Source organism: Haemorhous mexicanus, chromosome W (assembly GCF_027477595.1).
Source record: "Haemorhous mexicanus isolate bHaeMex1 chromosome W, bHaeMex1.pri, whole genome shotgun sequence".
NCBI classification, from domain to species: Eukaryota; Metazoa; Chordata; class Aves; order Passeriformes; family Fringillidae; genus Haemorhous; species Haemorhous mexicanus.
This window is the reverse complement of record NC_082380.1, coordinates 1,299,232-1,322,489: the sequence shown is the minus strand read 5'-3', so window position 1 is coordinate 1,322,489 and position 23,258 is coordinate 1,299,232.

The following is a 23,258-nucleotide window of genomic DNA, read 5'->3' as shown; positions in this document are numbered from 1 at the left end:
CCAGTGGGGCCCTAAACAACAATAAGCCTTTGCTCAGATTAAACAGGAAATTGCTCATATAGTCACATTTGACCCAATCAGGATAGGACCAGATGTGAAGAACATACTCTACTGTGCAGCCGGGAGCCATAGTCTGTCCTAAAACCTTTGACAGATGGTACCTGGTGAGACTCAAGTCTGACCACTAGGATTTTGGAGTCCAAACTACAGAGGGTCTGAAACCAACTACACTTCAACAGAGAAGGAAATTTTAGCAACCTATGAACGAGTCCAAGCTGCCTCAGAAGTGATCGACACTGAAAGACAACTCCTCTTGGCACCTTGACTACCAGTGCTGGGATGGATATTCAAAACAAAGGTTCCCTCTACCCACCATACCACCAATGCCACATAGAACAAATTGATCACCCTCATCACACAGTGCACCCATATTAGAATACTGAATTGCCCTGGGATTTTGGAGATAATTACAAGTTAACCTAAAAGTGAAAAGTTTAGTCTCACTAACAAAGAGGAACAAAAAGTGACACATGCTGAAGAAGCTCCACCATACAACCAACTAGCAACAGAAGAAACACGTTACACTCTTTTTACTAATAGTTCTTACCACATTGTAGAAATTAAACAAAAGTAGAAATCAGCCATATAGAACCCCACCCAACAGGTTACAGAAACTACTGAAAGAAAAGGTAGATCAAACCAACTAACTAAACTCAAAGCTATTCACCCGGCCCTAAACATTACTGAAAGAGAGAAGTGACCAAAGCTCTACCTCTACGCTGATTCATGGATAATAACCAATACCTTGGGGGGATGGTTGGAGAAGTGGAAAAAGGCTAATTGACAGCATAGAGGAAAACCAATTTGGGCTACTGATAAGCGGAAAGACATGACTATCAGAGTAGAGAAGCTACCTATGAAAGTTCACCATATAGATTCCCATGACCCCAAGAGTAGAACCAATGAAGAAGACCAAAACAATCAACAAGTTGATCAGTCTACAAAACTAGAGGTGTCAAAGATAGACTTAAATTGACAACACAAGAAAGAGTTATTCCTAACTAGATAGGCTCATGATACCTCAAATCATCAAGGTAGAAATACCACCGTAAGTGAGCACAAGACAGAGAGGTGGATCTAACCATAGACAATATTTTTCAGATTATCCATGACTGTGAGACATATACCACCATCAAGCAAGCCAAGTGTGTGAAACCCCTATGGTATAGTAGGTGATGGTCCAAATATAAGTATGGGGAGGCCTAGAAGATTGATTAAATCACATTACCCCAAACACACCAAAGTAAGCACTATGTGATCACAACAACAGAAACCACCACAAGATCATGAGAGACCTACCCTATACCTCACAATGCGGCCTGTAACACCATTCTAAGCCTTAAAAAGCAAGTCCTTTGGAGGCATGGTATCCCTGAAAAGATTGAGTCAAACAATGGAATTAATTTCAAGAACAACCTTATCAACACCTAGACTAGGGAACATGGCATTGAATGGGTGTACCATATCCCCTACCATACACCAACTACAAGTAAAGTGAAGAAATACAATAGACTACTAAAAACCACCTTGGAAGCATTGGGTGGGGGATCTTTCAAAAATTGAGAGCAACATCTGGCAAAGACCACCTGATTAATTAACACCCAAGGTTCTACCAACCAAGCAGACCCTTCCCAGTCTGAGCCCCTACATACAACATACGAAAACAAAGTCCCAATAATACATATCAGAGGTTTGTTAAGGGAAACAATTTAGATTAATTTTACCTCGAGTACAAACAAACCCATTTGTGGGGTTGTCTTTACTCCAAGACCAGGTTGCACATGGTAGATAACAGAGAAAGATAGAACAACACAGTATGTACCTCAGGGAGATCTGATTATTGGGTGAGAACTATGCATAAATATCACTATTTACTAAATGTTACTACCATTGTCTATATATAGCTGTATATTGTATGTATAATGTATGTGTTTGTAGAGCTAGAATATGTATTAGTTTTAGTAGTAAGCTAACAATATGGGGAAAAAATTTGTATTTGTTCTGATTTAGGGTAAATTTGGGAGACAACTTCTGAAAGGGTTCTTTTAGAAAGCAGATTCAAGCGGCCCCTCCTCAAATCGGTTCAGGAAAATATTTCTTTGGAGAAAAGTAGAACAAATCTGTTTATTTAATAGGCAAAGTATTCACTAGTACAAAAAAAAAAAAAGAACAATAATTAACGATAAAATCTCTTGTTGCTTTAAAAGAGATGATAAACTCTGAAAGTCTGCTTCGTGGGTTGTAGTTTAGCTTACTTAGTCTCTTATCAGTCCCTCCAGCACTGGAAATGTTGTGGCCCAGGCCTGGCCCAGTGGGCCACAGGTGTGAGCTGCCAGTGATCTTCTGGGTGTTTAGTCTAGAGCAGGTTTAAACAGGTCCAAAGAAAAAGAAAAACCACAGTCCAGGGAACTTCTCTGCTTCAGTTAGTTAAAAATTACCTAAAAGTAAAGGAAAGCTCAGTCCTGCCATCTGTTCATCTGTTCACAGACATTATAGTCCAGGAGCAGGAATGTGGGGGAGTGAGTGAGTTTCTGAAAATAGATTGCGTGCTTCTTCTTTCTCCCCCCTTCGCTCTCAGTACTAATTTTAAAGGTGTAAAACTTATTTCTGGGTTAAACAGATGAATGGGGATATGAGTATTAGAAAGTCACACTAGGACATTCCACCATATTCATACAATAATCCCATCCTTCTAATAATTTTCTTTTTTTTAATAATTCTGTATATATGTTGTAGATTATCAGAATAAATGATGTGGGATTCAGATTGAATTAGACTGTATTAAAAATTGTGCATATTTTTGCTTGATTGTATTTGGGGCTTTTTTAATGTTGTGATTGGAAAAGATGTTTTAGGCAACTGTCCTTATCACACAAGGTCACTGGTACACACAAGAAGAGGAATACTCAAACATAGCCTGGGAAAAGATAAAAGTATTCATGCCTATGCGGAATCAAGTGGACCAAGGGGTGTCTCCCTCCCATGCTCATCAGCAGAAGGATTTAAATTTGCTATGATTAATCTAAACCTGTCTAGCATTTTAGTTAAGGCACTTAACCAGCATGCTGATTTTGCATTAATTGATATTTGGTGAGGAGGGAAGAAGCCATCCATGGAAATGAGTTTTCTGAGAGGAGCTGCTGAGAGCTTCCTCTGTGCTTAACAACACCAATCAGTGACTACTTTTGAAGACTGACACCTGTGGAAGGGGCTAACAGTGGGCCTGTTAGCTAAAGGAGTGAGAAGCAAGAAGAAGCTGATAAGGAGCTCTCTCCAAGCCTGTCACCAAGGAGACCAAGAGAAGTGAGGAATTGAAGAAAGATAAGAACTTTGCAGCTGGACAAAGTATTTTTAAAGTTAGTTAAGTTACCGTAATTTTTCACCAATAGAATTATGTTGATTTATTGTGGCCAATAGTTAAGGTAGAAGAAGTATAAACAATTGGAAAGTGTATAAAAGATCAGCCATGTTCAAGAATAAAGAGTTGCCAACTAAGACTGCTTGTGGTCTCTGCTTTGTGTCATGACCGCCTCGACAGCGACAGACACCTTCTTAAACCACTAGAAAGCTAAATCCCCCTCTGTGAACACACATGCAAAAGTGAAAAAAACCCACGAATTTTCTCGTTTCCTTCCAGCTGGGAAACAGGTAACAAGGCCGGGTTGGCCCTCATCTTGGCCAAGTGGGCCGTGTTATGGGGCCAGGTACCTTCCCAGGAAGCTTGCCGGGCCCCATCTCGGCCAGGCCTAGCCCCCAGCAGCTGCAGGGCAGGGGGAGGGGAGGCCATCAGTCGCTGAGTCCTAGCCTGGCTGCTGAGATCCTAGCCCTCCCCCCAGCACGACCACTGAAAGAAACCTGGAGGCAACCCTGCAGCCCGCACAGAAAACAGCCCCATGACCAATCCTGACACAGCCTTCAGCGCATCCGCATCTGCTAAAGAAACCTCCATGTAAAACAGCTTAGGCTGGCAGGGATCACGTGATAATCTGCAGGTCCTGGGTGAGCTATTAACTCTTTCAGTGCACAGATGAGACCTACAGACATCAATCCTCTCTTGAGTGAGAGAAAAGGACAGAGTGAAGACGCACAGGACAACATAGAGACACCAAAGTCGGTAAGAAGGAGTCAAATCCCAGATGGAAGGTGAATGAGGAGATGCCTTGATTTCAGGCTGAAAATTCTTTTGTAAGCCATGGTGATGGACTGAAATATCCCTATAACTCATTGAAAATATGGGGGGATGGATTGTTCAAACCTGTGCTGAAGCAGGCAAATGTTGAAATAGCTGTGATTCAATTAGAAGCTTAAACAGAGAAAGATAAGAGTGATGAAGATCCTTTGCCCCCAGGGAAAGAAGAAGACCTCTGTTCCCAGAGATGAAGATGATCTCAGAGACAGATGAAGAGAACATTTGCTTTTGAACAACTCATCCTTAAAATAGTACCCCATAAGTTGACATGGCCCATAAAAGCAGCTGTGGGAAAGCTGCCAAAGATGGGAGGGGCTTCATGAATGCAGATTCCCGGGCATCTGTTATTCATGGAAATTTAAACCATGACAATGACAGAACTGGTTTCTTGTGGAGAAGTCTCCATGGAATGTAAAAAGAGATTCCTCTCCCTAAATGAACTGAAGAAAGACTATTGTAGAAGTGGTCAACTGATGGAAAATTTAAGGTTATGTCTTTACATTGTCAGTGGGAAAGAAAAGGAGGGTGTTGGGGAGAGGAAGTGTTCTGGAGGTTTTATTCTGATTCTTATAATTCTTTTTTCCTTTTAGTTACTGTTAAAGTTTTCTTTATACCCTTTAAAAGTTTTGAGCCTGCTTTGCCTTCCTCCTAATCCTATCTCATAGCAGGAAATGAGTAAGTACATTCTAGTCGGTGCACTGGCGTTTAGCCAGCAATATACCCACTTCACTAATTGGGGCATTGGCTGGGAAATATCAAATTGGTGAACCAAAACCACTACACCAGATTAAAGGGAATAACCATGTGTGGGAAAGCTGTCTTGGTTTGAGAGACAGGTGTCTGCCAAGGAAGGTGGGAACCTCCCTTGGAATGAAGAATATGACCCCCTTCCCTCTGAATTATTATAACTTTGAAATTAAGGGGCTTTCAGGCAAAGATATGGGAAAAGGAATAACAGTTCTTTACTAGAATATATATATATAAAACAAGGCAAACAAACAACAACAGCAGCAACAACAAACAGAAAAAAAAAGAGACCCAATGTCCTAGGGTGACATTATGATGCTTGTATCCCCAGTCGTCTGTTCTGTTTATGCTGGCTGTTATATTCTGTGCCTTCAAGACTGGCTCGGACAGTGAAGGCGGGGAGAAGAAGGAGCACAGAGTTTCGTTATCAGCTGCACTCTCCCCCACAGTCTGCTGGAACACAGAACTTCACTGTTGTCTGGGCACAGATGGGGCAGAACAGAGCGCTCCTTTTGCTTTTTTAGTTAGTTTAGCTAGCTGAGGCGGTCCGAGTTTTCCCTGTACTGTTTTTTCTTTCCCTTTTCTTGGAACTGTTCAAACCTGCTCCAGACTGGGACCCAGGGAAACACCGAGAGCCCACACTTTGTAGCCTGCCGGGCCTACTCTGGGCAGTGGCCTTTTCCCAGCACCTGATAACAGAGCGACCACTCTCAGGAGAGACTTTCTGAATTTGTCATCTCTTCGGAGCGACGAATGAGTTTTGTCATCCGGTATTGTTTATTTCTTGTGCCGGGGAGTGCTTTGTCTGTTAAATAAACAGGTTTTCTTCTACTTCTCTCAGAGGAAACTCTTCCCAAACCAGTTGGGGGGAGGGGCCACGTAGGCTTGCTTTCGGGGGGGGGGCCCTTTTGGAGGTTTTCTCCCAAATTTGCCCTAAACCAGGACACCCAAAACCAGCCTTCTCTTGGCTGTCAAGCACTTTCCCCTTCAGTGTAGGTATGGGTCACAGCTGTGCTGGTGCTGTTGGCTCCCAGCCAAGCAGGGCAGCCACGATGATTCCCCCGCAGCTGCAGGGGGTGATGCCTTGTGAAGGTTGACCTAGAACAGAGACTAGATGGAGTTAAAGAATAAAGTAGGTATTTATTAAAAGGCCTCAATGGATACACCTTGGGTAGTACAAGAGCCCAGCCAGGGCTATACCCAAGATGAACCCTAAATGGTCAAAAAGTGGACAACCAGTCATGAGATCTCCCACATTTAGAAATTCTGGTCTATTAGCATATTGGAGTTAATTGTCCAATTATAGCTTTAGGTTATGAAGTCCCATCCTTCTTGTTTTTCTCTCTTCATTCTGCTGTTGTTTATGTCCTTGGTCCCCAGCTAGAAAAGGAATTGTTTTGTCTACCTACTCTGTGAAGAGAGTTAACTATCCCTTAATATGAAGCTCGGAACTACACACTAAAGCAGTACAGAATCTGAAAAATATAAAAGCTAAAACATAGGGGGTGCTGTGACATGAGCTCAGCCACCTCTCTCCACATGGGTAATGGCGACTCAGCCGGTGGGAGAGAGAGAAAAGTGAAGAGGATAAGGTCAGAACATATGAGGGAAAACAACATGGAGACACTAAGGTCAGTAAAGAAGGAGAGGGAGGAGGTGCTCCAGGTGCCAAAGGCAAGATTCCTCTGCAGGCCATGGTGAAGACCATGGTGAAGCAGGCTGTCCCCCCGCCACTCATGGGGATCCATGAGGGATGCAGTGATCCACCTGCAGTCTGTAGGGGAGGTGCCCATGCCAGAGCAGGTGGATGCCTGGAGGAGGCTGTGATCCAGTGGGAGACCCAGTGGAGAAAGAGGGCCCTTGTTTCCAGGATGGAGCAGCCTGTCCTTGGAGGACTGCATCCTGTGGAAGAGTGACCCGCACCACAGCAGTTTGGGGAGGACTGCTGCTTGTGGGAGTGGACCCACACTGGAAAAGTTCACAGAGAACTGTCTCACATGGGAGGGATCCCACGGTGCAGCAGGGGAAGGATTTCTCACCCTAAACAGAAGAAAACCTTGGGTGATGAACTGACCAAATCCCTATACTGTCTCCCTGTGCTGTTGGTGGGAAGGAGGGAGTAGTTGGGGGGGGAAGTGGTTTTAAGGGCTTATTTACTTCTCATTATTGTTCTCTGACTCTGATATTTAGTAATAAATTCACTTTGTACCTCTAAGTTGAGCCTGTTTTATCCTTTTAGTGTTTTCTCCCAGTCCTCACCTCAACTCATGAAGCCTTTGTTGATTTTTTTTTTCTCCTCTGCCCAGCTGTGGCAGGGGAGGGTGAGTGAGTGGCTTTCATGGGTACCTGGTGTTCGGCCAGTGTCAAACCACAATAGCAACAAATGGGACAAAATTCCCTGAGAGAAAGAAAAGAAAGAAAAAAAAAAATCTTAACTTCCAATGAGAGCCCAATAGATGCTACTTCCAAATGACACTGAATGGGACAAATTGTTTGTAATCTAATGGAGGGCTATAGTCATGGACCAGGTCAGATAAATTGTAACTGGGCATATTATAGGTTTTGTTTAGGCTGTTCTAGCACTGATTGGTGATATCCACCATTATCGTTGTTGAGATGGACATGACTTGACACTACAAGGTTCATGTGGTAACAGCAAACTTTATTGTCCAGAACTCACATTTATAAGGTTTTCAAAAATTGCATGCACTTGATCCCAATTGGCTAGAAACTTGTTACCACCCAGTTCACTGACCAATAGCTGCCTGCATATGTGCTCGCCAAAGATTGGCTGGTGTCCATTCCCTGCAGTCAAGTTCCTTTGCCCCTCAGTACCCTCCTCCCCAAAGATGTCTACTTCCTTTCTTCCATGGGTATAGGCTGATCAAGTCAAGGTCAGGGTTACTTGTGTCTGTGAGGCTTTCAGGCCAGTTGTTAGCCATCACACACCATAAGAGTGTATTTTGAAATAGACTACAGTCTACAATGGAATCCATAGGAGTGCATCCCTCCAAAAAAGAAAAAATTACTTAAAACTCAGCCATATATCCCATGTGGCACCTTGTTTGTGGAGATAAGTACTATTAATGGAAATTGACCCTGTGTCTCCATTTGGAGACAATTTAAAAGAACACGCTGTGGAATGAGTCATCTTCTCTAAAGGGTTCCAATAATCCCTTTCCACCAATAGGAAGTGAATACTAATAGATGAAAGTAAAAAAAACAACAGCAGTTTATTAACAAACAAAATGACCAGAAGGCAAAAAAAAAAAGTAAATAACTGCTAGATATTAAACTGTGAGACCTCACCTCCCCACACATTGGAATGAAGATTCAAAATGTCGGAGGAACACCTGCTCACAACATGTGGTACAAGATGGCGCCAACATCCTTCTCCGGCAAAACAGGAGCTTCATGAAGCAGTTCCAGTAGCAGATGAAAGCGCGGTGGCTCGTCTGGCACTGACATCCTCCCCACGGCAGAGCTCAGTGGAATAGTCATGGCTGGTAAAACAGCTGGGATGGAGTCCCTAGGTGTGTTTTCTCTCCGGCTCAGCTCGCAGAGGCTTGGGTTGAAGAAGGGCCGGTCTGCTCCTGCCGGCACGATGTTCCTGGTCTTTGACAAGCAACTGTTCAGTTTGCCTCAAGGCAGTCCAAAGATCGCTACTGCAGCTTCTCTAAGCCAAGGAATGGTAATACTTTTTGCCTGGGCCAAAAATAAAAACCAAGCCAGCCAAGAAAATAACGATGCCACAAAGAGTCGTGAAAAATCTGAGCAGGGAGGCTTTACAAACGCCTATACAGAAAGAAGAGACTCATTCCCCCGGCCCCACACTCATCCAGCCCCAGGCTCCCGGGTCTTAAAGATACAATAGCCATTTTGGGGCACAAAGCAGAGGATCATGGAATACACTAACATATTAATTCATTCCAATTATACCCTGACAATAAGGACATGAGTGAAGTAGAAATACAAGACCTGATTAATGGGTTTTAAACTGCTCCACAGGTGAGGGAGTGTTGTAGCTTAACCCCAGCCAGCAACCAAGCACCATGTAGCTGTTTGGTCACTCCCCTGTAAGTACACAGTTTGTGGTAATTGGGAGTGGGGTTGTGGCCAAGCCTCATCCTTAATGGGCTACAACTGTGAAAAGCAGGTGAACAGTATTGAAAGCAATGAGACATGGAGTGCCAAGGTGTACTGACCAATCACAAAAAGGAACAGAAGGCACACAGGAGCAATGCATGAATGATGAGGGATATAAAAGGTTGGGCTAAAGAACAAGAAGGGCTGATGCTTGAAGCCTTTTGAAGTGGTGTGGAGTTACTCTGTATGGGTTGAAGCTTTCTGAAATTGTATGATGATACTCTGCATATTGTCACCATCTCAACTGCGACATATGCTGCGACACTCCCCCACCTGTAGGATTGGTCTCCCCAATCCAAAGACTAAAATCTGGAAAGCTTGTGGGTTGAGATAAAGACAGTTTAATAGTTAAACCAAAAGCTGTATACACAAGCAAAGCAAAACAAGGAATTGATTCACTGCTTCCCATGGGCAGGCAGGTGTTCAGCCATCTCCAGGAGAGCAGGGCCCCATTGATAGTATAGGGATAAAATGTTTCTAAAATCATGGTATATTCAGGGGACTTAGAAAGAAAGTTAAGCTTAGTAGGCCCTGGGAAATGTAAGGCCTTGTGTTTGTCAGATCACGTGAAACTGCACCTGTGTAACCAGTATATGATAAATGATATAATTGTTAGATGTGATGATTGTTTAGTAATTATATATAATTATTGTTTAATTGTAAAAAGACTAATGAAAAACTATGTTCAAGGGTTTGAGGGGGATCATGAGAAACCCATGCTTGGATTAAATCAATGTATACACTAGACCAATGTTGTGGGAGCTCAGCACATCACTCCTGATGTTCAGAGCTACCGAGAGAACCCTTGGGGGGCTCGGGAGTCTTGGAATGTTGCCAAAAGCACTTGGTGGCTTGATTTTGATCCATCTAGAGATGTGCCACCGATGTATGAGGAGATGGAACCTGTGAGAATCACTCGGGTGTAAATGGTGAAGGGAAGATATCATTATAGGGTGAATCACAAATTTTGGGGTTTTGGTACAGGGGGGTTGTAGAGACAAGATGGAGGAATCAGGGCGTGCCACCAGGCTCTTCTTTCTTCTTCCTGTCTTTCATCTTCTGCAGTGGTGTTGGCATTTGTGGATTGGTCTAGGGTGAGGGTGTACTTGGTGACGAGGGTGATAGGTATTGGGGATAAAAGGTAAATATGATATACGTAGTTTTTGTTATAAAAGATGCGACCGCCTTGGGGGTGGGCAGAGTGCCTTTGGCTGCCGTGCTGGTCAGATTCTTCGGGCAGAGAAAGGACTTTTTAGATAAGAAATAATAAGCAATTCTGAAGACCGAAAAAACCTAGCATCCAGACTCATCTTTTGAAGCCCAGCGTGCAAGAACCATCCTAAGCGCATGTGGGAGCAGAGAGAAACAACCGAACCCCATACAATGTAAGTTTAATAATTAATATGTAAGTTATATAACGATAGAATATAAAAACATGTTCATCCTAAACCCATGGCGGAGTCAGATTTGGGTCTGTACCCCTGGCACCCAGAGCTCTTCAATTAAAGCACCTGCATATAATCATTCCATGATTATGTGTTCCTGAACGCTAACACCATCAGGCATAACAGTGTTGCCTTTTTCCCAACCCGTAAATGAAACTTGAGATGATTTTAGTAAGGAGGTAATATAAGAGTAGATCTTTATTTGAAGGCCTTTAGGGGCAGTTATGTAAAGATGTCCACAAAAGCCCACCCCCCCAGGGATGAGTACATTTTTAATAGGTTTATGGAAATTAGCATAATTGATAAAAAACACCAATTAGGAGGACAAGTGGTGATGCAATTCCCCCCCAGGTCAAGCCCCGTCTCTGGAGTCCCCCCTGTCAAGATCCAATTAATAAGGTTCTTAGAAATGCCCCTGCCTGCCAATAAAATGTCAAGATCCAATTACTAAGGGTCTTAGAAATACCCCTGCCTGAATTAGGGTGCAAACGAGACCATATGCCAATGACAATAGTATGGGTTTCACTTGGCAGTAAATATGGGAGGGAGAGAGAGAGAGAAAAAAAAAAAAAGAAATAGGAAATAGGTGGGGGGGACAGAAAGAGAGTAACAGGGACAGAATAAGGAAAATATCACCACTCTGTGGATCCCAGTGATGCTCCATTGATCCTCTCCAGCTGCTTTTCTTGGTGGTGAAGGTCTCCCCAAAAGGCATAGAATCTGATGGGTTAATATATGCTCAAACCAGGTAGGAAAATCCAGGCACTTCTCAGCAGGGGAAGTGGGGGCAGTTTGCCATTGTCTCTTACAACAGACTCCGCATTTGTTGCATCACGTGCTGTCATGTGCTGCAAGGCCTCAGGAATGACTCTGGGGAGCACTTTGGGGGGTTTGATGGATTAAGGCACCCCCTCAGCTGCCCCTCACATGAAGGACTGAAGCAAAGCGATGTTATTCAGCTTTGTCCCTTTTCAGCATCTGTGCTTGCTACACGTATGCACTGTGACATCTCTCGAAATCTTTTCCTTCTGTGAGGCTGTAATGTGCCTATTCGCCCCGAGCAGGAGGGGGCAGAGAACATGGCGATCTGAAAGCAACTTGCAGCTTAACCAAGAAAGAGGAGTGCTTCTTGGATGTGCAGCAAATACAAAATTCAGGGGCAAGATCGGGGGACGTGCTGTAGCACAGTTTCTCCTTGCGAGACAGAGTGGAAAAGCTTTTCGCTAAGATGCAGGCAACAAGAGACGCAGAATATGAAGATACGGAGCTCTATGAAGGTATGCGCCGGTCCCAGGCGTCTTTTGGCAGAAGCTGCACTCTGGAGAACACTGCGACCAGTGCGATGCTCTGTGTGCAAAGAAGCCGCATCTTCACCTCCAGGAGACAGAGAGCATGGCAGCTTGCAAGAGATGAAGAACAAAGCTGCACAACACCGGGATTGTGTGCGCAGCTTTTAAACTGCTAGAGGAGGGTGGCACAGCTCAGTGTGCCGGGACAGAAAGCTTTCACTGACCTGTCCCCTTACCTTTTTCTTGCAGCCTTTTATTTTCAGAGCACGCACCGAGGCATTGCACTTTGCTTCTCAGCTGAGTGCATTGTCATATTGCTGGAGTCCCATGTGTCCATCTCCTTCCTGCACAAACTGCTTCTGTTGAAACATGTTGATGTTATGTGCTTTCCTGCTCAGCTATTTGCACCGTCACATTCTGGGTCCTGCTTGCTGTCTGAATCTAAACGGAGAAGTTTCTGCCTATGTCTCACACACACAGATGTGCCAGCATGAAACGGTTGCTTGGACCTTGCCACTTACGTTTGAAAACATCCGTTCACTCCACAATCAAGAGACAGCTTTCTTTGCTTTACAACCTGCAAACTTCTCTCACACACACACACACACACACACACACACACACACACACACAAGAGCTATGCACTTTCTTTCTTAGCTGCACTCACCTATTTCCCACCTTGACCTCTCTACCACTTTTCTCTTGGCCTTGCTGTGCATGGACATTTCCTTTTAAGATACCCATTGTTTTGCCTATCCTTCCCCTACATTGCCTTGCCTTTCCTACCCAATCTTGCATTTCCTTGTCATTCCTGACCATTCCTTTCCTTTCCTTTGCCTTCCTGACCCATGCATGTCTTTCCCTTGCCCTTCATACCAACTCAGTGCCTTGCATTGACTTGCTCACCTATCCTTCTTTTCCTTCCCATTTTTCCAGCTCCAATCATTCATTTTCTTCTCCTTCTAGGACTCTTATTGCCTTGCCTCCCTCTCCTTTGTGTTGCCTGGCAAAGCCACCACTTGTCTTGCCTTGCCCTTGAACCCCTTCCTTGCCTTGCATTACCTTGCTCACCCGTCCCCCACCTGGAATTCAACATCTCTCTTTTTGTGGAATTTCTTCAACTTGCATTGCCCAGCCTGCTTCTCCTAGGATTCTCCAGGCTTTCACTGGCTTTTTTTCTTCAAGGCCCCAGTGTTTCAGGAGCATGTGAGAGGAAGCCTGGAGGAGGTCACGTGCAAGCACACCTATCTGTCCTGACAGCTTTGTTCTGACATCTATCCTTACATGTCTTGAATTTTGGACACAAAATTCATGTTTCACCCTTGGGCTTCAGGACCAGAATGACAGTTCTTTTGCATACAAAGGAAAGCAGGCAACCCAAGTGTCTTAGGTACAGATTAGAGATGGCCCATACAAGATCAAGGCTAGACAGAGCGGTCTGTCCTGGCCCCTTTTGTGTACCAGCAATCTTTGAATGTACCTGCCACTTGCCTTGCTTTGGCAACCCAACAGTTTCCTTGCCTTGCCCTGCTGATCCTCCATTGCTTTGCATTCCCTTGCAAGCCCATGCCCCAAATTTGACCTACCTACAGTTTTCCTAGAGGGCTTTGCCTTGCCTAGCCCTTCCTGTTACCATTACTTCCTATGCCCAGCCTTGCCTCTAACTTCTGGGCCTTCTCTCACCTACCACTCAATTTGCTTTCCCCTCATGGCTTCAGCCTTGCCAACCTTTCCCTTGACTTGCCTACAATTGCCTACACTTGTTTTGCATTGCCTTACCTGCATGGAAGGCAAGGCAAAGAGCGGTAGGCAAGGCAAAGCAAAGCCAGGAAGCTATTTGTAGGGCTAGGCAAGGCAGACATAGGCAAGCAAGCAAAGCTAGGATAGGGTAGGCTAGAAAAACTAGGCATGGTACTGGAGGCAAGGCAAAGCCAAGTGACTTGGAGTGCCTTTCCTTGGGAAGTAAAAGATATGGTGGCAATGTTGGTAGGGCAGATGATAAGGTATCGTGGGGAGGTATAGTCCAGCAAGACATTTCTGTCCTGGCCCCTTCTGTGTAGGAGCCATTGTTGGACAGAGTCAGTACGAGACGTGGTATGCAACTTTTGCTTGGTAAGTTCCTGAAAGAGAACAGCAATGCTTTCTCATGGGAAGGAAAGAACTTAGCCTCAGTGTTGGAGGTGCAGATAAGAAGCTGTGTCATGCAGCTTAAGGGTGGCAGCAACTTTCTATCCTGGCATATTTGGTTTGGAAGCACTGACTCAATTTGTACAATCATGGAGTCGGTCTCCGTCTTTGGAAGGCAGCCTCCCTCCTGAAAGAATCCATTTGGCACGTGTTTTCCACTTCCCCGAGGCAGCCTTCTTGAAATTCTGCCAGCACACTTCTTTTGGACAAGGTAAGCAGCTACGCTGGGTCTTGGTGAGCAGTCTATCTAGTGCCCCGCGCAGGTAATGACCAATACCAGTGTTCTGACTCCTTTGTATAGGATCAGGCCCTGGATGTTTTTAATTTTGGAGGAGGAGATGCCATTTCTTTTGAGATGGGCTTCTAGTTCCTCTCTTTGGCAAAGTTTGGATGGGGACTTTGGGTGGTCTCAGTGAATTTAAAGGCTTTTCCCAATAGACAGTTCTCTGGGTTAGAGTTGTTGAACTGTCAGTGGGAATGCAGAGGCCAAGCCTCTGCAGGAAAGGATTTTGTCCCTTGTAACTTTAGTGTATGAGCAGTCCCTGGTGCCATTCCATTTGAATCCTGACTCTGTGGGATTGAAGGCTTACGGTGGTACCTAGAGCTGAGAAGGAAAGTGGCGATGGCAGGATATGTGTTTGTAGTTTGATGGGTACAATTGAAATCGTAGACAGCAAAGAGCTTTCTCCACCGACAGTTTTGCGAGCTCTGTTTTTGGTAGATGTTTTCAAGTTTGTTACCAGACTCTACAAGAGTGAAAAAGTTTGTTAGGGCAGAGGAGTTGGTGTTGGCCTTTGAGTGTGGTGCAAAGAAGAGTATCCACTTGGAAGGGGAAGATCGGCGAAGTCTTTTTGTCCTGACACAGCTGGTTTGAGAGCAGGGACGTTTCTGACTTGGCTGTGTCCTGCGGGTGGTTTTGAGCTGGGCTCGGTGCATGTCCTTGTTTTGTGAGTCGAAAATGCCATGGTGTGGTTATTTAGATGAGCACTGACAGTGCCCAGGAAAAAGACAAGCGCTTTTCTAGCCCAGCCCCGTTCGTGTGGGAGCAGTGTGGGGGCAAGAGCTCCGCTGTGGATGCTGGCTCTTGAGCACTGACAGAATGTGATCCTGCATGTAGCAGAGAAGGAAGAGGAATCATTTCATTGTTGGCTGTACAGTTCATAAGCTTCAAAATAAAAGGCAATTGCAGCATGGCCTTTTCCTTTTAGAACATTTTCTGTGCCATCAGCTGCTCAACATGTAACTCGCACTCACTGAACTGCATCCAGCTCCCTGGAGATATGCACTTTCCCTCAAGATCTATGTGCCATCTTGCACTCTAACTGTTGAAGATCCCATACCGCTTTAAAATGTCCAGCAGCTGCTCTCAAAGAGAAAGTCCTACAACAAAAAGGCAGTGCTGGCCATAACAGTCCCTTTGTGGTCTGTAAACTAAACTAAACACACTAGTGATTTGCACGTTCCTTCTCACTGATATATATATAGCATCAGCACATTCTCTCAAAGTGGCAGAGACTATGGTTACAGCGAAGCATTTTCAGCTGCAGTTCTGAGTGACAGATGTGCCAGGACAGAAGGCATTTGCCAACCTACCCTCTTTCCTGTGCAAACTGACATTCGCAGCGCAAGTATTTTCACATTCTTTCATAGTGGCCATGTCCAAGCAGCTAGAGGTCACGCAGATGGAAGTGTCAAAACAGAAGATGTTCTCAAAGTACCTCCTTTTCTAAACAGCTTTTAAACTGTGCACAATGTTCTGTATCTTCTTTCCCAGATAGACCTGCTGTCACTTTTTCACTCTCACATCTTTGTTGCAAACATCCAGCAGCTGTTTGCATAGAAAAAGGCTCTAGAAATAAAAGTGAGCCTTGGGCTGCACCTTCTGCATGCCCCATGTAAGCCACATCAAACTCACCAGTGCACTCTGTCCTTCCCTTCTCTGCTGCATCTACCGATGTGTTCTCTGGATCTCGGAACCTAAAGGTAGGCACAGTTTTTTCCACAGAAGGGTTGGAAGAGGCATAGATAGCAGCACAAGTAGCTTTCGCTGAACTTTAATCCTTACGACTGCCACCATGAGTTCGGTTGGTAGGCCAGTAACAGCCACACTCCTTTTACAGCCGGTACGCTGCAGCCACCAGCCTGGTGCTCTGCGGCTTTGTTCTTCAACTCTTGTAACCTGTCCTGCTTTTACTCTCCCGGAGGGGAATAGGCATCTATTTCTCGCTCAGATCACTGTGTTGGCAGTGAAGGGCTCTAGTGCACTGCTTCTGCCAAAAGATGCTCGGGCCAGGCACTTAGATTCTCAGCAGTATGTAGCCCTGTATTCTGCATCTCTTGTCATCTGAATCATACCGGAAAGCATTTCACAGAGAGAAATTGTGCCAGGATAACAAGCTTGGCTGGAGCGTACCCCTGACACCGGTGGAAATTTTTATTTGCACCACATTCAAGGGGCAGTCCTCTTTCCTATACAACCTGCAAACCGCTGTCAGATCGCAGTGCTCTCTGCCCGCTCCTTCTTAAACTTAAGTACCGATGCTCACATTACAGCCTCGCAAGGACAAAAGATCCGGAGGGATGTCACAGTGCATTCGTGCAGCACAGACCCTGGAAAGTGGCAAAGCTGAATGCCTTTGCTGAGCTTCAGTTCTGTGCAGATCACAGAATGAAGCAGCAGAATACCAGGATGTTGTGTGCAGTGTACCTCATTGCAGAAGTCAAGAAAGAGATCTTTCACAGTCAGGTGAGAATACTCTTGAAGCCATAGAACATTCTAATCCAATGGACAGTCACCAGAGAGTATGTTTTGCTTTTCTAACCTTTCACCTTTACTTCTTTCTACTGCAATGTGGATACTTTTGCCCAATAAGGTCTGATTACATGTACACATATATGTCTCTATTGTAATATCTAAACTATCAGCTTATTCTATTACAATCACATGATTACATTACTATTCTATAAAACCCTTCCTTATCTAATACAGTTTCTTACTTACTTATTGCATATTCTTATAACTATAGAAACATAAGTTGATGATTTCTCTGTTCAGTGTCTGTGTACCTTGCTTTCACATCAATCTAGGCTTCTTCTAAGGTTGTAAATCAAACCCTCTTGAGTCTGGGAAGATTTCTATCTTTCCAATTCCCACACCTCTTCCAATTCTCTCAGGAAATTCCAACTGGAGTGTTTTTCAGTATCTTCATAAGTGGAGTTTTTCTGGCTAGATCATGCAAACACTGCCTGTCTAAGGAAAAAATTGAATATCTCAGCTACAGAGCATGTAGACAGATGTTTGTGTGTCATCAATGAGATGTATGTGCTCACACAAACATGCAGTGAGAGCAGAGCGGTGTTATGGTGAGGGCTGTGGCTTGGAGACAGAGATGATACACACTCCAAAGGTCCTTGTGACAAACAGCCTGTTTTATTGTTCAGAGCTTACTTTTATACGGAGTTCAAAACTCCCAGGTCTAGACAGCTCCTTTGGTCTGATCCTCACACAGCCCAACTCCTGACTAATGAGATACCTGCAGCCCAGGCTGGAACGTGATAGGTGCAGGTCCCTGTCTATCAACCCAGGGACTCCAATGGCACGGAGTGGAGTCTGGAACCACTGATGCAGAGCAATGTAATAGCAACCCCCAACCAAAACCAAGAAGAAAAAGTATTCCTCAGTAAAATTTTTTGACAGTAAGGCAGAGACACATAAAGAAAGGAAAATCTCGTGCAGAACAGTTGTGATTATGCAAAGAGTGGCCTCTTATTAGAATATTAATCTTCACAGGGGCAATTCATTCACTTTTTGGAATAACTTCGCCTTTCCCACAAATGTATAGCTCCTTGGAGAGAAGGAAAAGGTATTGACAGGGCACATTTCAATAGCACAGAAATGTCTTGCTTTATGTATTAATCTTTCCATGAATGAAACAAGTGTAGAATGGTTGAAGAGGGAAGACTGCACGGGTAGGGTCTTGTCTAGAAGCTGATACTGTAATGGGTTTGTTACTGGCGTGAGAAGCATCTATGTCATCAGAGACCTAATAGCAACCTTTTTGTCAGTGATGGGTAACTTCAGCTGGATTAAAACCACAGGAGTGTACATGTCTGAGTGAGGAAAGCAACCATTATTTTTATAGTTAAGGTTATTATTGGACAAAGGGTAAACGTAAATGAAAACTAGACATTTGCTACACTTCACTGTGTATCTTCATACAAGTCAGTCCTATAGAAGAGAGAAATTAACTTGTGGGAACATTGCAGGATTTGAATGCAGAGTCACACTCATCTTTTGTTTTCTTTGTTGTGTGCTTGGCATGGAACATGCTGCTTTGAAGAGGGAAGTGCCTAACAGACATTCCACTTTACAAACACATATGCTTCCCTATTCTTCTGAGACCTCAGCACAGAGCCCTTATTAGCATGGGAGTTTCCTCCCATTAAAAGGGAAACTCACCTAGCCAGGCTTCATCACCCCCTGCATCTTTTGGGGTCGTTCATGGAAGAAAATAGCAACTTTTCCACTCCACATTATTAATTTTTCATTCTCTTCCTAATGTACTTCAGGGAACAAGCTATCAATTCCCCACTGTTTCTATGAAAAGGCATGAAGCTATTAACTAAATTCCCATAGATGTAATAAGGAATCAAAATATTTTATGCCTACAAACATGCCCTTAGGTTATGAAAAGTATGGATTGTCAAGAGTGGAAGAAGATCTGTCTGAAAAGGGAGAAAACCCAGAAGCATGCAGGGATTTTCAGGTATGACAGGGAAAACGACATTAAATTGTCGACAGAAAGAAATTGAAAGAGGAAGGAGGGAGGAGGAGGCACACGCTGCCTTTGAGGCAGCTGACACAAGGACAGTCTGCCTCATGAGCAAACAAGAAAACCAAAAGAAACTTCACAAGAATCTCATCAAAAACTTAGTGGACAAATGTGCAAACCCATTTGTTCATTTGTGTATTATATATATATATATATATATATGTATATGTATTCTTAATTCTGAAAGAATTTTCAGGTAGCAAGCTAGTGTATGGCACCTGGAACCAATGGTGTATTGGAAATGGCCAACATGCAGAACACGCTTTATCCTGAACACTGCCATAGCAGAATCAGAGAATCATAGAATGGCCGGGGTTGAAAAAGACCTTAAAGGCCATCTAGTTCTAACCCTCTGACATGGGCAGGGACACTTTTTACTTGCCCAGGTTGCTCAGAGCCCCATCCAGCCTGGCCTTGAACACCAGGTTGGGGTGTCCATAACTTCTCTGGGCAACCTGTGACAGTGCCTCACCACCCTCACAGGGAAGAATTTCTTCCTAGTATCTAATTTAAACCGGCCCTCTTTCACTTTGAAGCCATTGACCATTGTCCTGTCTCCATAGTTCCTAATGAAGAGTCCCTCTCCTGCTTCCCTTCAGATACTGGAAGGTGTTGTGAGGTCTCCATGCAACCTTCTCTTCACCAGGCTAAAGAGCCCTAATTCTCTCAGCCTGTGGGAGGTGCTCTAGTCCTGGATACTGAACCGCAGTATTGAATGATGATTTTTTGAATCCTTTTAAGGTATTTTGGTTTTCAGCCTTAAATTAGGCTAAATATCTTTTATTTGTGGGTATTGCAAGTGAGCAACAGAAATCACTGCCCTGGCTTGCCTTTTCTACAGCTCATTTCCATGGGAGACTTGATGCAAACATCACAGGTGGTGAGCACACCATAATGCTGAAAGAGCTTTGCACAGTAAACATAGAGGAGGATTAAATATTGAAATGCAGATGATAGAAGCTGCCCAATGGACTGTGCTGGTGGAAATCAAATACTAGTCTAGTATTTGGAATCCAAATAATTCCTTCCAATGAGGCCAGAGAGGATTGTTTGCCTTTGAATCTGAGGCATAGAGTAGTGTATGGTCCACAGGTTGGAAACAGTGTAGATACTTCTCCTTTTTCTCATTAATGGTGCAGAGACTGAAAAGGCGGCTACAGAATGGTAAATACATCCCTACGGATTCAAAAATTGTTGTTATTAATTTGCATTTTCACCATGACAACAGATCGTTAGAACTAAAATACAGATGGGAATTTTATAGCTTCCCAGAAATGAAGCAGGAATGGGCCAATGGGATTTAACAGTAGCTACAAGTCTTTCAGCACAAGGCATCTCAAAAGTATTATAACTTTACTGTACTTTTCTGTGTTATGCTTTAATCTCAAGGAAGCATGCAAAAAAAAAAAAAGAAAAAAAAAAAGCACCAAAAATATATACATTACATGACTGAGATAATGAGCAAAATCAGTAACATATATAGAAACAGAACCCACGGTTTTTAACTTTCAACCTTGTCTTCTCAACACACTCTCTAAAATGGAATTGTTTCCCTATCTCCCTTGAAACATTTTGGAGCAAAAAGCACTCTAAGGTCCTGATAGATGTTTTGTTCAAAAATCACTTCTTCTGGTTTTCTGTCCATAAGCGGAGTAACGTGTCTGCATTGGTAGCTGGCCAAAGGAGGTAGGAAGAGTAATCATCATCCACAACACTGGGGCTAAAGAAATTTCCATAGAAAATTACCTGCCCGATTACTTTTTCATGTGTTGGGTTGAAAGTTTAGAATCTGTTTTCATTTTTTCCATCCCTAGAATGTTATATTTCACAGAATTAGAACCACTCAAACATCAGTCCTGCCAGAACACCCTGCCATGTGCTATCATAGGGGGTCTGCTGGTGTCCACTGACTCTTTACCAGTATAGTGCTTATCACTGCTGCAGATCAAGAACTTCTGAATAGTTTTGATTAATGCTCATTGAGTGGTTGAAAACAAGAAAAGAATGACTAGACATTTTTATGATCAAATCCCCCGATGGAATAAAAATAGGAGTATAATAAATGTATTAATTGTCATAAGAAAGGAGATGAAGGGTCCAAAAGATTATTTGCATACTTACTGTTCTAAATCCCTTGTTATCTGGCAAATTGCAAAAGATTCCAGGCTTTCACCAAAATGCAAATCAGATTAAAATGTGAAGCCTTACATTTTACTGGATATAAAACTTCATCATTCATTTTTAAATGTTAGACATTGTTATGCATTTTCTATTAGTATCCTGAGGTTTAGAGCTGTAATTCAGAGAGAAAAGAATGCTATTTTGAATTCATTCTATTAAATCATCTTGTCTGGACTCTCTCCTCTTGGTTTTCAGTTCTGAAACTCTGTATGAAAGGCATAGAGTTCTGGATTAATTGTTTTCAACAGTTTCTCCTGTAATTCTTCTTTTAAGGCAAACCTATAAAAATCCATGATTTCTTACCCCACCACTTCTAAAATTCTATTCAGAAGTAAAATAAACCCCATCAAACAACTAACTCTCTGCTCCAATTTGTATAAAAAAAGCAGTCCATTAACTGCTTTGTTAACAGATTCTTTATCTTGTATTAATATGGCAACCTTTTCTTGCTTTTATAGATTAGAACCAAATTCTTAAAGCTATAAGGAAACACAGGTTTACTGTAACTGATTTTGAGATACAGAATTCCAGCAAGGAGTTCAGATGTCAAAAGAAGTGTCTGTACAACAAGATTCAGCACAACGTTGAGACATATTAGCTATTTTTCAAGAAAAGCAGCCAAATTGAAACTTTTTAGACTTCTATACTATCATGGGTGCCTGCTTCCAGAACTTGACCTAAGTTGCGGGAAACTAGCTGCAGTATTACTGTAAGCAATGCTGTGAATGTAGAACATTGTAATTCTTCTCTTCCATTGAAAACCGCAAGCGGAGTTGCATCACTTGTCTTCAAAATCGTGTATTTCCTTGCAAACTGGTAAAATAATGATAAAATAAAGTGTTCTGTTCATACAGTTTAAATGTAATAATGTTCAAAATGAAAAAAAAATCCATTCAGATATGGTCTGCAATAATACAGCAGAGAGAAGATGAATCAGTCTGGCCTACAAAATAAAGTGAAGCAGAATTTGGGAATTTGGAACACCTTATGATATAATATTTAAAGAAAAAAAAGAAATAAAATATCACCTACCCAAACTCAATCAGTGATGCACAGACAAAGAACTAATTGCTACTATTATTTCTTTCATTCTCAGACAAGAAGTTTAATGATCCTCTTGAATGCACAGAAGATTGTTGGAAAAGACTGCAGCCTTCTTATTTACAACATATTCTTCAGAGCTCCAGGAGACAAATCATTAGAGCTGTGAGGCTCTTTCTCTCTGTAAAACTCCCAGAGCATAGCCCATGGGCACCACCCTGGGCAAGTGGTGGGTAGTCTACAGCCCCAGTACATCAGCCAGACACTCTGCCTTATTTAGCATAGCTACTGCACAAAGGACATCATCTATACTGGCTTTCTATCAAAAATATATGCAAGGCACAACAAAGAATATACCCAAAACACTGAGCCCAGCTTATGGCCTTCAAAACAAAAATCTCAGGATGGCAATCCTGGATCTTCTGATCCAAACAATCAGGAAAAATTTCTTTAGAGGTGAAAAAAGCTTCTGTGTATTGTACAAAAAATAGTTATGTAAACCAGAGTTGCATGACCCAATATTTCTATTGAACTGGTACTATTTTTATCAATATTATTTATCCATTTCTTTTCAGTGCATTTGGTAAAAAATGTAAAGTATCATTTAAAAGAAATGATTGGATGGGTACTAAATACTACGGATTAGTTAAGGTGTTGGTTTTGCATGGCTTGGTTTTTGGTGGGGGGGGAAGAAGCCAGCCACAGAAGTGATTTTTTGTGAAAAGCTCCTTAGAAGCTTCCTCCATGCCTGACAAAGTGAATCCCTGCTTGGCACTAAGAACAGACATCCTGCTAAGCCAATTAGAGAAGCTGGTAGTGCCTCAGTGATATATTTAAGAAGGAAATCAGAACTGCAGTCAGTTAACTTTTAAGTTTGCAAATTTTTAGGTTGGCACCTGTTCTGGTTTGAAAGCAAAACCAATGAGAGACTCCAAGTCAGAAATACAATTTATTAGGAAAAGGGAAAAAACCCAAATACATGCAATAATACAAAAGAAAAAACACAGACAGAGTCAGAATGCAACCTGACACCCTGCTAGTTAGGGTGGTGGTAGCAGTCCGGATGAAGTGGTCTTGTGAAGTGGTGATCCTGTAGAAACAATCTGGTAGCTCTTGTCCTCTGGAAAACCAGTGGGTAAGG